Genomic DNA, 18,390 nt, shown 5'->3' on the forward strand with positions numbered 1-18,390 from the left:
AACTTTGTTAATTTATACTTCGTGATAACGCTCTTTTCAAGTTACATAATAATTAAGTATATTTAGATCTATTTGCGGAATTCTCATTTTTTTTTTCCTTTCCGTGACTTCGCGTGCATTGCCTCTTTTTATTGCCTCGTGTTAATAACGGGTTTATCGTGGTAACAGTTTTGACGCGATACCTTGTCGATAAGGTAAACGCACGTAACGAAATCACGATGACGTTGACTTTACACGAAAGCTTTGCTTTCCATTGAGAGTCCCTCGCGTTGATCTTGCGACAAGCGTGGCTTTAGGTAACAAGGGCAACATGCCATGATTTTGTTTAATGTTTAAAAAGTGTATATATGTATAAGATGTATGTTATATAAGATGTTCTATAATAGAATCCTAAAGTTCTTTCAATCACAAATACAAAAAGATAAAATGAAAAAAATAGGGATTGTTTTAATTACGGTAATACGAAAATTTAAGGGATATCGTATTTTAGAAAAAAGTGGGTGCCTGATTTTGAAATATTATATAATATACCTACATCTTTTAGGCGTATCGAAAAAATATTACTCGTAAATTCATATCGTAAAAATAAGTTATTTAATTTTTAATGAAGCTGTGAAAATGTGACAATTAACCCCGTGTTCTAGATTGATTATCGTACGTTCTAGGATTAGCAGTGGCATATTTTTTAAAGACAACGTATATAAAAAATACAATTTTTATTTTAATATCAGTTCTGTATTTTGAGAAACAATAATAATTATGGTATTAATACAAATAAAATAGTTATTCTAATCATAAAAATCTGTAATTTGTTTTTGTACTGCACACAGTTTCAATATAAAAAATGGAAAAAATATATATATAAAATATAATATATTTGTAAGTATATTCATTAAAAATATGTTCTCTAAAGATATTAAAATTAATTGTCATCTAACCTCGTCTCATTTTGGTCAATCTATCCCACATAGCCATCTTTAATAAAAGATATTGTATTCACAAACTTTGTCAGGATAATGATTAATTAATTGTAGCAAAGAGCTTCTTCTAAAGCTGGGTTGTTTCACTTTTCGGTAAACTTCAGCTCACTATCTTACTCTCTTACTCTCTCTTATGCTCTTCTTCTTTTATTCTTTTGTTTATCGAATAAGTAAATTACTAACATAATTTATCTGAAAATGGAACCGCCCCTAAGATATCATTTTCTATGAATACAAGGATATTGTGATTAACAAAGCTAAAGACTTGTCAGATATCAAAACAGATAATATAAGAAAAATTTATTCGCCAACTTCATTTTCTTAAAAATGACTATAAATAATATATACAATGCTTGGTACAAATCATTTTACACAACAAATTAATATTATGTCAGCAATCTATAGTCAAAACAAGAGATTTTTCTGCTATGTCCTGTTTGAGTTATAAGCATTTTGACAATCAACCCCGACAACCAGCCTCGGTTTCTCCTAAAAGTTTCTCTGCAAAAAGTGACCGGAAATTTCTACTTTCCATGTATAAAATGAGTGTTATATACATATGGAACAGTAAGGTCATTTATATTTAACAATACAATTTTATAGTTTAAATAAAATTTTTCTTATTTCGTAATTATTTTTTAAATTTATTCAAATAATTTTGATCCAGTAATTTTAAATCATCGCCGAACTCTTTTATTGTGTTTTTTTCCAAATACTACATATAAATTTGTAATTAAGGCTCCTAAGTAATCACCACAGCCATATTGAATCGTCAGAAGCGAGAAATGACATGATAATTTTTATTACGTACCATTTATAAATAAAAGCAATTTGGATAAAACAAAATGATGATGAGATTGCTTTAAAACATTTGTAAAAATGGACGAAAATTATGCTTATTCCTCCTGACAATCAGTAAATAATCGCAAAAAGTGATAAGGCACACAAAGTGCTTTTATTCGATGCGCATGCGTAACTTATTTTCATTTATACGTGCCTTTATCATTTTTTACGATTATTTACTGACTATCAGAGGGGATAAGCACAATTTTCGACTTCTGACGTCACGATTCAATATGGTGTAGTGATTATTCAGAGGCCTTAATCTGTATATTGAAATCTATAAAATCTGTAACTCTTCACGATTTTTCCATTTTATAAAAAATACGTGTAATACGTCTTTAAAAGATGTTTATAAAGTTAAGTTTTGAAGAATTAAAATAAAGATTTTAATAATTACTTAAACCTCAATTGAAAAGAAATGAACTTTTAACGAACTTCAGACACACTTAGCGTTGGAAAATATAAGCTTGTAGTAATAAATGAAAATTGCTCAGTAAAAAAAGCACGTTGCGGAATTTGTACGGATTTAGTGACTTCTAGAACACACTGTAGAAACGGCAATGGTACTGAATATCTTCTGTGGCGCGAATGAGCTCGAGGATGGGAAGTAATGAAGTAGAGCGAAATTGGAATTCGCGAGGAATCTGATCCGGGCGGTTCTAAACATCGATTACGCAACGTCCAGATGCGCTATACTGCGCATCGGCATAGATACCGCAAAATTCGAAGATCCCCCGAAGTTTCGGCGCACCTCGTAACCGCAGAAAATCCCGAACGGCCCGGTAGTGGCACGAAGGATATAATATAATATCATTGGGCCATTAAATTTCGACGGTGCTACCTACTTCGTGCCTGCCAATCAAGATAACGTTTTAACAGCCGGAACGCTATTGCTGAAGTGACCGCAAACGCTCGAGTGAGCGCAATACCGTGGAGTCGGGTCCTACGCTGATAATTAATCACCCGTGCATCTCTCTCGATAGAGCGACTGTGATATGTGAAATACGAGACTCATAAATTGATGTTGTTGCGAACTGAATATCGCAAATTACGCTAAACGATGTGAAATTAAGGTAATTGATATAACTCGTGCTCCAGGCACAGAGATCTCACTGTAGATTATCCAATTTACATTGTAAAATATGCATTATCGTGAAATATGTATTTTTGTAAAACATAAGGGATAAAGCCGAACAGGAAATTTTTCTCGAAAGAAAAAAGCGGATAATTATTGTTAAATTAGTATTGAGTTGTTATTATATTTTTTAGCAATTAAAATATTGATTAAAATATTGAATTTTATACGGAAAGAGCGGTTTTAAAGTATCTAAAAATTTAGCTGGATACACATCTGAAAATAATTTTGTTGGACGATCAAAATAATTATGTAGGATATGTTCAAGCTGATTGCTAAAATATCCAAGTTTTTTGCAGCATTGCTCATCATATTTGAGTTTCCTACATAAATATTTTGATAGTTGAACAAAATTATGTTTAAAATCGTATCCAGCTAAAGTTTTTAATACTTTCGTTTTTTCCGCGTAGTGATATCCTTTTATCTTCTAATTAAAAATTTATCCGGAAAAATTTATTTGAAAAATTTTTGAAGTTTTTAAACGATTTTAAAACAAGTTATTCGAAATATGTTGAAATTTATTATTATAACTTCTATAAATTATATGTAATTTACAGAAGTTATAGAATTATCACGAGTACCTATTAATGATGTTATAACATGTAATTGTGTGTTTATATATTATCTGGAAATACCAAATTCCCAATTATTACGAAAACAATGTATTAGGTGTTGGAATTAATTCGTAGCGTTTTTTAATGAAAGAATGTTATTTATTTCACATGAGCATTAAAAAATACATTAATGAAAGTACTTCCCATCACTTGTAAAACGCTACGAATTAATTCCAACACCTAATACAATATTTTTAATTTGTATTTTATCATTCGAAAAATAATCCATCCAAAAAAAACATGGCAATGGCACAATTATTGCATATTAAAACAAAGTGAGAGCGGTCATCCGAGGGTTCCCATTTTAATTTCTATTAACAGTAAGCCAAGCAAATTAATCACCATAAATCCGGGATCGATGGCGGAGATAAAGCTGAATCAAAATTAAATCCCAAGTTAAGAGCTCGTCTATCGAGCCCAACAGACTCACCATCGAGATATATCCCCCGGAAAGGTCTTCTTCCACGAGGCTCTCCGATTATCTGGCGATCGGTCGAGCTTTCTTGTAACGGAGCTTATCCCGTCGACGTTAATTAAACATCGAAAAGCTTCGCTCCCTAATCCATCGACCGAGGTAGCTTCTTTCACTCGAGATTATTTAGCCGAGAAAAAGAGGAGATATTTTCGGATCTCTTCTACAGATTCGATCTCCCTTCGTCTACTTCTTCCTACTTCAGATCAGATCGGGCACTTTCTTCTTTATATTTATCAACGGTCAAAAATTGTTTAACGCAAATTAAGTTCTTTATTAAAAAATAATTCGCTATATAATTGAATAATATTTTTCTATATAAATCAATATTTATCGCGAGCTCAACAAATACCAAATTTGTAACTGTGTGGGAAATTTTTTTAAAAAATTACTAAAAAGAATTAATAAAAAGACAATTCTTCGCACGCAAACGATTGAAGTTAAAGCATAAAATTTTGTGCTCTGTTAATATCTTATAAATTAACCAAATCTTATGTAGATCGATTAGATTTTAGAATCGTTATTTTCAGATCACTTTTAATTTCAAACGCCAATTTTTAACGGAACTACAACGACGTCGATCAAGGGGAAAAAATGTTCTTTTGTTCCAATTGCTAACTATCCCGTCTGTCCGGCTCCCTTCCGGTATACGGGAGCGAATGAAGATGAAGCGTTTTACGGGAATGGATATCCCGGAAGGAGAGGATATTTCCTCGGAGGATAGCGATCTTAGGAAGATGCTAGGGGATGAGAACGAACGGACGGGTCTTAAAGGGATATCGAAGTAACGCTATCTTATCGACACAAGTCCCGCAGGAGACTCCCGGGCAACTGCGTACGGTTTTACAAGAACCACTTTAACCGTTTTAGCGAAAACTCGTTATTCACCTTGAAGGCTCCGATTGGTATTTTCTTTTTCTACGCGACTCATTTGAATCCCGACAACAGCATTTCTCGAACTTGCGATATCGAGTCCAGACAAATGAAGATCAGAATTACCTTCTTAACATTCGCAAGTTACCCCTCGAATTTCCTAAGTGCAAGTTATTTCCGATTTATTACTTAATGCTGTAAAAACTGAATCGTTGTAATCGTTGTAACAAATCAGAAATATAACATTTGCCTTTAGATTCATAAGTTTTTAAAGAGTATTTTAATCATATGTTTTTCGGTTGTATGATACTTTTCTTCATGCACTCAGAGAAAAAGACGTAGGGTGTTTTCCATTTAGTAATATAATTCGACACAAATGTCAGTCTTTCTTTGTATTCCAATGAATAAGAAAGATAAGGACGATATTTGTATTATTTTGATTTATGTCACTAAATGGAAGACACTCATAGTAGTAGCTATAAAAGTGACAACTATACAAGTTTTAATAGAATTAATATATAATTGAATAAACTATTCTATGGTTATTGCAAATATAAAATAGTTTCTTTAACTATATATGTGTATATTAATTTTACACGGAGAGAATGTTTTCTTAGAGTTTACTCTGAAAATATGACGGTCGTGGGACAACATTGTATTTCAAAGAATTTTAATGTACATCTTTCTCATTCATTACTACAATAAAGTATAAAATAAGTTTGATTAATTTTATTGAAGTGAATCCAATAAAATATTGTATTGTACCACAATTACTACATTTTCAGGGTAAATTTTAAAAGAAAATTCTCCCCGTGTACATATAAAACTTTTATGACTTCACAGAAAGTACAATTTTTCTAAAGTATTTAAAAATTTAGTCATACAAATCTAAAAATAATTTTCTTAGTCTATTTAAATAATTACGTAGGTATCTCAAGCATGATGAATAATGCTACAAAAATGTTTGAGATTTCTAGCAACCAGTTTGAACGTTCTACATAATTATTTTGATGATCAAAATTATTCTCAGATGTGAATCTAACTAAATTTTTAGAAACTCTAACAAAATTGTGTATCTTTTCGTATGTGTGTGTACATGTTATCTTTATAATAATAATAATAACAATAATATCTAATAATAGCTTTATTGAGGCGCAATAAATAGAAATGCATAGAAATAAGTACATAAGAAATTAGAAAGAGATAATATCATTATGCTTTTTTACATATTATCTTTTAATTTCGATAACACGAACACAAACAATAATATTGTCAAATAAATGTGTTACATAAATTGATGCTCTTTTTAGACATCGTCAAGACATAGCGATAACATTTAAAAAAATAGCAAACATTTCCGAAGAGCATTATTCCGATAGTTTCCGTTGATAGATTTCAAGTACCTGAAGTTCAAGTTTCATTAATTTTCATCCACATTAGCGACGATGCACGTGCTAATGTGTACGTAGACGTGTAGAACGCGGCGCGGTAGTTAATAGCTGCATGGGATAGCGACGTGCGATTCGGCAGGATCGTTGAATCGATCGGGTCAAACGAGCGTAGCGAAATACCGCCACGTCGATCTGCGCGTTTCACGCGAAATCTACTGCACTCCACAGGCCACGGATGGAAGCCCGGAATAAGTTTGCGAACGGTGGGTAGATTGACGTCCCGCAGATACTCGACGATCGATCCGCGCGCATCGCCGACAGTCTACTCAAAGTTGAAGCGATGGATAGGATCCATGCGATGCGTGTAGTGGCGGATTAATAAGCATGTGAGGCTGTCAGCTGAGATTCTAAAACTCTCAAAACACGAAAATTCTTATTTGACAGATGTAAACTCTCTCTCTCTCTCTCTCTCTCTCTCTCTCTCTCTCTCTCTCCTTCCTCTGTATTTGAAATAAAAGTTGAAGGATAATTAAAAGAAAATCCGATAAAAGATACAAGATTAGTTTTGAATCTTATAAAGAATAAATTTCAATACAACATTGATTCTATTGTAGAAATAATCCGTGTATGTGTACAAACTTTTGTACACTTTTATATTGACGTTCAGAGAGATATCATATTATATCCTTGTTTTACGTCTAGTAAACGATAAAGATAGAATGACACAAGTAGTGCTAATAGCGTTCTTCCTATTGCGCACTTTACGTCTGTCACATCTTTTCCGAAAGATCTTCAATTGTACTGCTTTGATGCGCGTATAAGAATTTCTTCGCGTAATTTGCGGAAGTACCTCGACGTCGTTTCAACAAAATGTTATTCGTTCGTAAAGAGCCAAAGCGGACACCACTGGCACGGGCGCAGCTTTAACCTCGACGTACTGCATTTTTGCAAGAGTAGATTACGGCAAGTGCCGCAGTTAAAAGACGACCGACGCGCTAAAAGCGTTTCTATCCTTAAAAACGGCGCTAACTGTACGTTGCACGGCCTCCGATACGTTCATCCATTAATCTCGTTTTCCTTTTGCGCTTTGACCACAGGATATTATCGTCACGGTCCCTGAACGATGTCAGTAATCCTATTTGCGGCACGAAAAATACGGCGTGATTTTAAGCAGCTAGATGCGCGCAAAATTATATACTTCTGATTGTAGAAAGATTTCTGACGTGGATAGAAATAGACCCTGTAACGCACGTAATTTTAGTCGCACTACCTGCTCTTCTGTTATACTGTAATTTTTAGATATAAGTAAAGATTTATATTGAATAAGAAATCTATTAGACAATGAATTACGAGTCACATTTCAGTAGCATAGTACATAAGTTTTTAACTTTTTGACGAGAAAGCCATTATTTGACGCTGAAACATATTTTGAAGCAAGAGATACGATAAAATAATGAATTATAAACCTTAAAGACTGTAGGGTTTCAAAAATAAACCCTCATCTTCTGAAGGTTAAGGTAAAGAGGGAAAAAGGTAGATAAAGGAACAGATAAAATAGAATTAATGTTTAGAGTCTCTGAGAATAAATTTTTAAATCGTCATAAAAGTTTACACACTTAGTTACAGAATTGTACAAATATAAAATGATTTATGTATCAGACTAAATGTATCATAAGTAGAGTGACAATTAATCGCATCCAATATGCATCGAGCTTTAATTATGCACGATTCATCGTCAAGGAACAATTTCCAAAATATAAAATTCCGCGATCAGGAATTAAATGCGTTTCTCCATTTATTGATATCTATTTTTGTGTTGAGCTGCACCACCGTCCCAGTATGAAACCACTGGCGATTTAATCTTGTTTCGACAAAAAAGAGGAGAGGGAAGAGCATCAGGGAGAGAACGGAGGAAGATGTTCTCATTTGTCACAAATGACGCGGGGAGAAACCAAACTTGTTGGATATGGGGCTGTAACAAAGTGACGTACCAGCGCGTGAAATACGTCGAATTAATTGCTTCAAATTGAATTACGTGCAAACTTTAATTATTGTACATGAATTATCGCAGAGAAAGAGAGGAAGAAGAGGAGGGAGGGAGGGAGGGAGGGAGGGAGGGAGACAGGGTGACTCATTAAAAGTCGCTGTCGGGTATTTTGATATAAATCGAGGGTACTTTTTATTAATTTAATTCTCCTACATTTTATTAATTGAATTTTCATATACGTGACGCGCGGAACGATAATAATAATAATCTTTATTACGAGTCTCTCGCTCCGAGGGACGTCTGGTATTAATGTGAAGAGAATATCTGCGAAATGTTAATTCGCTGAGAGACCAGACTTTAAATTTAACTCAAATATTTATATTCCTGTATTTTCCTACGAGCTGTACAAATTCGACCTCGTGTCCCGTTTTAATTTTTCTTTCACGACCAAATTATCTAGAAAGACAGAATAATGCTAGTGTCATATTTATTTATCCAATGATTTAACGCAATAAATTGAAACAAATTAATTCATCCTTCTTCAGAATCTAGCAAGAAACTCCCGAAAGAGAGATCAACGTCCTTAAATACGACAGTTATACCGCCGAACCAACTTGATTGGCTATTGAAAGCGGAACGTTTTCCCAAGCAAACGAAAAAGACGTTAAAAGAGGTAATTATACGCAGCGAAATACTTCTCGGCGCGAAATATAAATTGACGACGGACGGGGGTCTCTCTGGCTCGACGGCAGTTTACAATACCCCGGAGAAACGACAATTCCATGAGAGAAATTCGATATCGAGCGTAGGGTGGAGGATACAGTTGGAAGGGGGGCCGAGGGTGCCGCTCCCAGGTTTATTTTCCTCCTCGTCGTCGTCGTCGTCGTCGTCTAATAGCGCGTCAAAGGAGACACGTAAACGACGGCAATGACGGGACCGGCGAAGCGAAGGCAAATGGGTGCATCCAGCGACTAAAGCGCTCCTTTGTTCCCGACACGTGATTGACGGAGAGTGGTTCACGGTTTTCCCTCCGCGACGCAGGGGAGAAGAGATTACCGTTCAACGCATCGGGGAACGATGCACTCGGCGCGACGCGACGCGACGCGACGCGACGCGATGCGACGCGACGCGACGTGGCACGATGCATCGGCAAAGATGCACTCCTGACCTCGTTGGCGCGTTTATCGCTGCCAATTTGCGCAGGTAGTCCCACGGAGACAGTCATTTTCATTCACGTCGCCCGCGAACTAACGTTTATTATCTTATATGGGGGAGGAAATTATTATAGGACATACAGTTGCATCGAGAATCTTCGCTCTCTGGAGCTAACGACTACTTGACTCACTCAATTATAAATCTCTTTGTCAAACATGTCAAGCAATTCAATTTTCTTTGTGACATTTGCAAATTTCAATTATTCTTATCGGTATTCATATTAATATTCCTTTTTTTACACATTTCATTTGATTCCTCCATTTTGGTTCCTTGAAATTAATTAATTCTCTTTAATTAACTATCAGAAATTAAATGGACCTGCAAGACGCAGCGTCAATAATTGTGTTACAGATTTTGACGTTTCAGCTTCAAAAAGTTAATTGAAGGTGATCAATTATTTCAACATTTTCAGCTCCATTTAAATTATAAATGTCGTCTTTATGACGCAAAAACATTTTCAAAAATTTCCTCTACAATACTATTATATATAAAATAAAAAATTTTTTTTTTTTCAAGCTGATATGTAATCGTAATTGATTCAGAAAGGCAACGAAACGGAACGAACGAGCTCTCTGTTGTTTGTAACTCGAAATTTATTGACCTGGACATTTTAGAGAGATTAATTTAAAATAGATCGGAGAATCCATCTACTGAAATAAACGATCGAAGCTTTCGTGCCGCTTCGCGCGATTGTCACGTGCAGTGCAATGTCGGGGCGCGGACAAATTATTCTATACGAGACGCGAATAAAATTACTCTCTCGTCGCATTATCGCGCGATCGCGTCGGCCGCGATCATACGGCGAGCGAAACAAAATTTACGACGTGTAATGCGTGTAATGCGCCGTCGACGATGCGCAACACGTTGCCGCCGCGACGCAACGATGACGGCATCGGATGCATTTTGTTCAACGAGTCCGCGATAAATTGCGTTTCCCGGAAACGTCCGGCTGTGGTGGCGTCCCGATGGCGTCGCGTCACCCTAATTGTTCGTACCATGGCGCCTGGAAATTTACCGGAAAGATCGGCCTACCGAGCTCCGATAATTTTTATGCGCACATGCGAAAAAGTCAATCACGTTACGTCTCGACGCGAATAACGTTTTACTGGAAAAAAAAAAAGAAGAAACATTCGCTGAAAAATAAATCGCACAGTTATAGTTCTGCCATAACAGAATAATCGAGAAATTATATTCTTTGATAGATTGCTCCTCACACGAATTTAATATTGTAATTATTAAAAATGTACATGTAACATGTAGATAACAGATAATGATATAATTATTAAAATGTGCCTAACAAGGATAAATGCATGTAAGTTAAGAGAGAATTATTAATAAAATTATAATAAGACTCAATAAAATCAAATAATAATAACGAGATGAGTTACGAGCCTAGCGAATATTTAAAAATTTTAATGACATATAATAATGGTATATACAATAATATAAAAACAGATGTTTTGACTTCGATCGGCTCATTATTGAAAATTTAATGCAATAATAGTCAGTTATTTACGTCTAGTTTTAAATAACTGACTATTATTGCAAATTTTCAATTAACATTGATAATGATCCGATCGGAGTCAAAACATATGTCTGTTTTTATTATTGTATATACTATTATTACATATCAATAAAATTTTTAAATATTCGTTAGGCTCGTAACCCTACTCGTTATTATTATTTAATAAAGTGTCTCGCGATTATAATTAGAATATATTCTTAGTTGGTATATGATATGATTCGATTGGTGCTAATTCTTGTTTTAAACTGAGATTTTAGAATCTGATTCGGATGATTTGTTTCGAACGCGTCGAATTTCGCTCTTTAACTGAAATTGCTGAATCGATCAGGCATATTGGTAGAATATTCAATAAATGTATTGTACAGACAATACTGTTTAGATAGACAATCGTTGAGAATGATTGCAAATTCAATGGCAATCCTGCGAAGCGATAGAAAAAAAAAAAAAGATCCGAAAATACCGCGGATAAAACTATCGGATTTGTTTTAAGTAAAATTATTTGCAGAAAGGTAAATAATTTTACTTAAAAAACAAATCGGTTTATAAAACTAATTGCTACGCGTTAAGCAGGCGTTGCAAGGCAACAGCTTAAAATTATTCCGAATGCTTTAATAATTTAATGTTGTGTTATTGAAAATGATATTATTAATATAAAATTCCGTATGCTAGCTGCAGTATACATGACATAAATAATATTAAAAATCCCATTAAAAATGATCAAAGTGCATAACAATCCATATTACAGATGCATCTCGACATGTCAATCGATATGATTGATGACTATAGTTTAAATACATACATTAAAATGCTATTATGATCATATTTACATATTTAAATAAATACATAAATATTTGTACATATATTATATACATACACACACATGCATATATATGTACATATTTTATATATATATACACAGACACACACACACACACACATTTTTTACAACGTTAAAATGTAGCGATATTATCGATTATCACGTATATTGTAGGAAGATGATAATGCATCGAACAAAGTTAGTTCAATTCGACGCGTCGCTCTGATGGTGCTTTAGGCTGTTTAACAATATGACGTACAGATTGCATGCAGGTAGATCGGCAACGCATGCACAATATAATGCGTTTAGTGTGTAATAATGCGAGCGACAGAATCGTTCGAAAATGCATGTCACTGATGTATTAGTCCATTAACTGTGTTAATTGGCGATTCTCAGGATAACATTTATAAGAAGAACAAAGACATATGATAAATAATATGAGTTGAAACAAAAGTTCGCAGCGCTACGAATTTCAAAACTCAAGTAGCTGTTAAAAATTGAAATTTTAAAACAGAGTTTTAAAGCTTAAAACCCTTTTTTGTGGGTTTGTAATTTTTACATATAGAAAACTGCGAGATGGACAAAATGGGGAATTTTTTTCACTTTGTGATCCTGTTATATGTTCAAAAACGATTTGCAAAAATTATAGACTTTGTAGTACGTGAAAGCTTGAAGTTTTCTCTACAAAAGAATTTTTTAAAAATGTTTCTAAGATTTTTTGTTATTAGGTTATCGCAGATTAAATAAAGAAGCATTCAGACTTGAATTGCTCATAATTCCGTAAAAAATCTTCGAATCGCAATTTAAAAAACAGATTCTTAAAGCTGACATTTTGCTCTATCGAACAATATAATTGCCAAATTATTTTAAAAACATGTAGACACACACAAATGAAATAGTACTATGACTTTTGTTCCCATTCAATATAGGTATATATAAAATAAAGAATCACTTTTGTATGACTGATGGAACGATGATTCTATTAATTCTACAGTAATTCTTAGTACAAAGTTTACGAAGAATTGTAATGTAAATTTTTGTTTAAAAAACATTTCAAAAAATAAAGACAAATTTCAAATGTAATTACAAAAGATACAATAAAGTTTATGCTACTGCAAGTAATACCTAAGTTAAAATTTATTATCAATAAATTGATGTGACCATATTCAAGGTTTTGCGTCTTTATGGGAATTCACTTAACGTTGATTGAGAGCACGATTATAGGTTTAGTTATTTGCATTTTTGGCTTTCGTGGTCATTATCGTGTCAGGACATTACCGAAATCGATCAATGGAGGGGAAACACCTGATAACCGATAACCGAGGGCGGAATTTTGGTCGAGGGAATTTAGTGTATAATATCTGAGCACACAACCGCGGTAATGTTTCATAGCTTCTGCAGTCTACATGTCTTTTGCTCTACAGCTGGAGATTATCGTCCATATAGTTACATTAACTTCGTTTGTTGGAAATATATATATTATTTGCTAGATAAATACAATTCATCGACTACAGTATCTGTACGATTGTATAAAATTGAAATATTAAATTTACTTTATTAAAGACATCAGAACGTAAAAGGATTTATTGTATTTTACAAAATGTCTTTCAAAGAATTAATTTATGAATTATAATTAAATATTACAGATATTATCGATTTCTGGTAAAATTAAAAGAATATTATAGACTTAAAAAAAAAACAGAAAATATTTTGAAAAAATGTGCTTGATTCTTCATAATAATAATTTTTAATGACATTTGTCGCATTATAATTGTAGTTGAATAAACATGATTTCACCTTGATATTGTACGAGTTCCTTTGTCTAAGGAAAGTACGGTCAAGGCGTTCACGACGCAACGTAATGCGTTTAAATGTCTTCCTCTTGCTATTTTTACTATACCTTGCTCTAGTTCGGAATTCTTACACAAGGTTAATTGAATGGTTAAAGCAGCACATAGACGGAATCGATCGATAATATTAGTAGATAATAGAAACCTTTCATGAACACTTTTACTAAATCTTGATAAATTTCGATTAGCCTTCTTAGTAAGTATTTAATAATATTTTCTAGATACAAATAATAATCTAAACGTTTGTTATTTCAGTTGAATGGCGAGAAAGCTAAGAGAAAACATTAACAGCGGACAATTAAATATTTTTTGTTAAATTAAAGAATTTTTTTCGAATGCCCATTGTTATAGAATTATAGAATTTCATAAAAATAATATTCATAGAAAAGCATGTAATAGTAGATCGCTGTGTAGAAAAAAACATGAAAAAATACAATACATTGATATGAGATTATCACGTAATACGCGAATAAACAGCAAAATTGCAAAAACGAACTTTCATTCGCACAAATCAATGGCGATATTACCAAGTTTACAGGTGCATATGTTTGTACAGATATCTGTGTTTGTGGCTTCATTATATTTGCCCGAGAGAAAATGGGTGAAAGATAAAACAAATATTGCAATGATATGAAACTGGGTTAGTGCACTAAACAATGAAATAAACGCGAATATCGACGATATGTAAAGTGAATATTTCATAAGGAAAGCAATCACAATTCTTTACTAAAATTCTAATTCTAGTATATCAATAATAATCTCTAAATAATTACTATAAAGCTATTTGAAAAATACCTCACAGTTGATTTTTATATTTTATTACTTAGTTTCTTATATTTTTTTAAAAAATTGTAATAAATCAAGTTTATGACAAATGAACCATGCGATACCACAACACAAAAAAATATTTATTTAATAAACGATTGAATCAATATAAGCTAATATCAGCCACACATTATTTCCCAAACAATCCATTAGCAATTATTTATAGAAGTTATAGCTAATATGTATTGTAGTCTGTATTGCAATATTTCGAGGAATACACAATTTTAGTTATTAATCATTCGATATATCGCTTTTCCGGTCGATATCGAGTCTGCATTTGCAATTCTAAATCGAATCGTTGGACATGTAATTGTTAAAATACGCCTTCCTATTGGCAAATTTAATAAAACCGTCGTTTTTACCCCGTGAGATATCGCTTCATAATTCATAGAGGGCACGTAATCGTTGACACTTTATCGACATCCGCGGAAAAAGAAGAAAAATTGCGAGATGAACAAAGAGTCGCGCGGAGCAAAGTACGCGGTGTAATCAGATTTTATTGAGTAATACACAAACAAGAGCAATCCATCAACGTAACAATAATCGATTGAAATCTGATCGTCTTTTATCTTGCTCTGCAATTTCGTAAAAGGGTCGAGATTCTTTAGATATCGGTTTACATTCAGCAACGCGCATCATTGTACGCAAGAATGATCGATACAGATTACTGCATACAGCAATTCTCTTCTTTTTATATACATATAAAGGCTCGTCTCCATTGAAGCCGATCGTGTCAAAGGCAACTGGCATTCTGGCGTCTTTTTCTTTTTTTTATAAAGAAAAAGCCTCTTTTTTATAAAAGAAAAAAGCTAGTATGCCGATCGGTACGATCAGCTTCAGTAAGAACAAACTCTAAGTTCTAATTTTTTATTATTTCAAAAGTATAGAAAAATTATTTAGCAAATAAGCAAAAGTATTTGCAACTGTTTATCATTAGATCTTTTTTCACAAAATTTATAAATAAAATGTTTCGGCCATTAATTACTTTCAATTTAAGTGGCTTCTTTTAATTCTTTGCATCCCCCCCCTGTCTGTTAAAAAAATTAAACAAATAATTCAAATAAAGGCTCTAATGAGTAAATCAAAAAGTTGAAAAGTAGTCTTTAAGAATCAATACAAGTTATAAGTATGTGAAAACATATATTTTATTGTAAAAGATAAATATATACGTTTCGATCCTAATTTGGATCCTCTTCAGTATAAGCTTAATATCAGAAAATAACAATCATAAAAATCATCAAGAATATCGGTATAAAAGAGTTAATATGGTTAAATGTTGACCAGTTCTCACGTCCACATCTTGTTAATGGTTGTTCATTAAATTCCAATAAAACGAACAATGAGGCTATAACAATACATAATTATCAAACTGTCAGGTTTAATGAAAACGCTCTGATATCTAGTAATAGACGATGTTATAACAATGGGAACATTGTAGACATAATGAGCGTCAAAATAATCGAAAAAGATTACCTTACGATATATATCGCTTCAAGTCGTCATTAATAGAAAATTGACATAACGCATCTTCGATCTTCGTCGAACGAATATCGAATTTAGAAACCAGAGAGGCGAATGATTATATCGAAAAATAAACCTCCATTTCCCGCTGTTTATTTATCTGGAATGCGTCGTTCTACAAGCCTGGCACGTTATGTCTCGCTACGTAAGCATTCGTAACGAACATTTTTTTTTTCTGTACACACCGCAATGGCGATGGCAAGGTAACTCAAGTCAAAATAGGATCCTCCTATTTTGGAAAGTCTCACCTTTCACGAAACGTGTTCGATGACGATGATAGCGACGAGGTGAAACAGAAAAGGCGAAAAGAAGATGGAGACATCGTAGGTTTTTTTTCTTCCGTTAAATTCTAAAGTATCGATTTTTCAATTAGGTCACGTATATATCGATTTTACATTTGCGCTGCACTAAGTATATCGCGATATTCACGCTTACGAGTTTTATACATGTATATGCAATTACATAATTGAACTAAAAACGTCGAGTTAGCAATGACACAAGAAGCAACTAGCAGCAGTATTTCTTCCTTAATTAAAAACTCCCTCAATGTGAAATTCTAGACTGAAAATAACAGAAATATTAACTTAAGAAATTAAAGATAACAACTAATATAATTTTAGATCAGCCCGTACGTAGAAATGGAGTAATGTAGAAGTATGTACGACTATAAGGATAGCGCAAAGAAAAATCGTTTTAATGGGACGATGTTTTAAGTTTTAAGTTTTAATGAAAATTTAAAATACAGTAACAAATGAAAATAGACATCTCCTCGAGAACTTTTTAGTTCTCTCCCAAGTACAATATACTTTTATAACAAAAGTGAGTCTCGAGTATTCCGTGGGAATTACAAGATTTAGAAAGAATATTGTGTACAAGTTATTCATAGTTATCCATAGATTAAATCTCCATTTAAATAGTACAACGTGGCGCAAGAGAAATAAATATTTAAAATTTATCTCAATTAAATGAATAAAAAAATCTCCTACGGTATTTTAGGGGACTCTTGGGTCAAGATTCATTGTACGAAAGATTTTTGGAGAACCAGAGAGTCACACTGTTTTGCGTTACGGAATAATCAAGTCGCATGGAAATCCACCGAAAGAATTTACAGGTGCCGGAATCTAAACGGCAAAGTGGAAGAGGGCGGATCGGGTCAGCGAGCGGAAATGTGTTCCTAGAAAATGTGTGGCAGGACCGCGACAGTCCTCACATTGATGGCAAGTGGATACGCACGCGTACCGGCTAAAGCAGGTTACGAGAGACCGGGTTGAGAGTCGACCTGTCTACCCCTGTGTACATATGTGTGAGATTGTGTGCGCGCATGCCGCATTATTCATTCGAGCAGTGAACCGGGGTAGGTACGACATCACGCTGTGCGAAACGAAACGGGGAAAGAGGACGTGCAGGGCCGACATGTTTCGGTATGTCGCCCTCGGTGACCGAAATAACGTGAAGGCTAACGCAAAAGTTACTCAACTCGCGTCGGATTTCCGTCCGATGTGAGTTCCGATCCTATTTTTGAGCGCGCTCGTGAACGAGGACAACGCCGCGGTGAACAACACCAAGAATTCACTCGTCCAGAAAAATATTTCACAGGTCTGTTTTCTGGCTGGGCTACCCAAAAGGAACTATTTTGTTGGAATATGTAAAAATTTAAGTAAACAGAGATCTGAAAATAAGTTTGTTGGACTATCAAAATAATTATGTACCTAGGAAATTCAAGCGTGATGAGCAACGCTGCATAAAGTTTTGACATTCTAGCAACTGGTTTGAATATTCTACAGGTAATTATTTGGAAATAGAAAATATATTTAGAATAGAAAGAAATATAGAAAATTTATTTTCTATATTTAGCTAATTTTTAGATACTTCGGCAAAATCATTCTTTCTGTGTAGAGAGAGTGTTATACATTTTGAAACTTAAAACTAAACTAGATATATATTTGATACGTGAAAGCGAGAAGGAAAGTTCTAATGTAGGAATAAAAAAAAACAGACCTATGGTTGTGAATGGATAACATCGATAAAAGATGTGAATTGTGTAATAATCTTTCGCTCAATTACATACGTGACTTATTAATTTAAGTATTCTCAAAAAATGATATTTTTTATAATGTTTGTATTCTATATTGTACAATTAATTTACAGAATATTAAAATATAGGGTGTAACAAAAGTTGATAAAAACTTTTTTATTAATAAAAAAATCTCTTAAAAAAACAATTAAAAAAGAAAAGTATTGTTCTCATAATCCTTGCCTTCACAGCTTTGGAACGAAGATTAATGAGTAGACTTATATAGTTTCGTGAATGTTTTCCTTATGAGAAAATAAAGAATAAGTAA

General features: G+C 33.4%; 1 protein-coding gene and 1 long non-coding RNA gene across 3 annotated transcripts in view; one reads left to right on the forward strand and one right to left on the reverse strand.

Moving 5' to 3' along the window:
• Nucleotides 1–18,390, forward strand: part of LOC105153680 (uncharacterized) — a 103,284-nt gene that overhangs the window by 68,796 nt on the left and 16,098 nt on the right. The gene's annotated exons all lie outside the window — the stretch shown is intronic.
• Nucleotides 1–18,390, reverse strand: part of alpha-Man-IIb (alpha-Mannosidase class II b) — a 194,819-nt gene that overhangs the window by 51,130 nt on the left and 125,299 nt on the right. The gene's annotated exons all lie outside the window — the stretch shown is intronic.

The sequence above is a fragment of the Acromyrmex echinatior genome, chromosome 7 (assembly GCF_024713525.1).
Source record: "Acromyrmex echinatior isolate Ae372 chromosome 7, ASM2471352v2, whole genome shotgun sequence".
Classification (NCBI taxonomy): Eukaryota; Metazoa; Arthropoda; class Insecta; order Hymenoptera; family Formicidae; genus Acromyrmex; species Acromyrmex echinatior.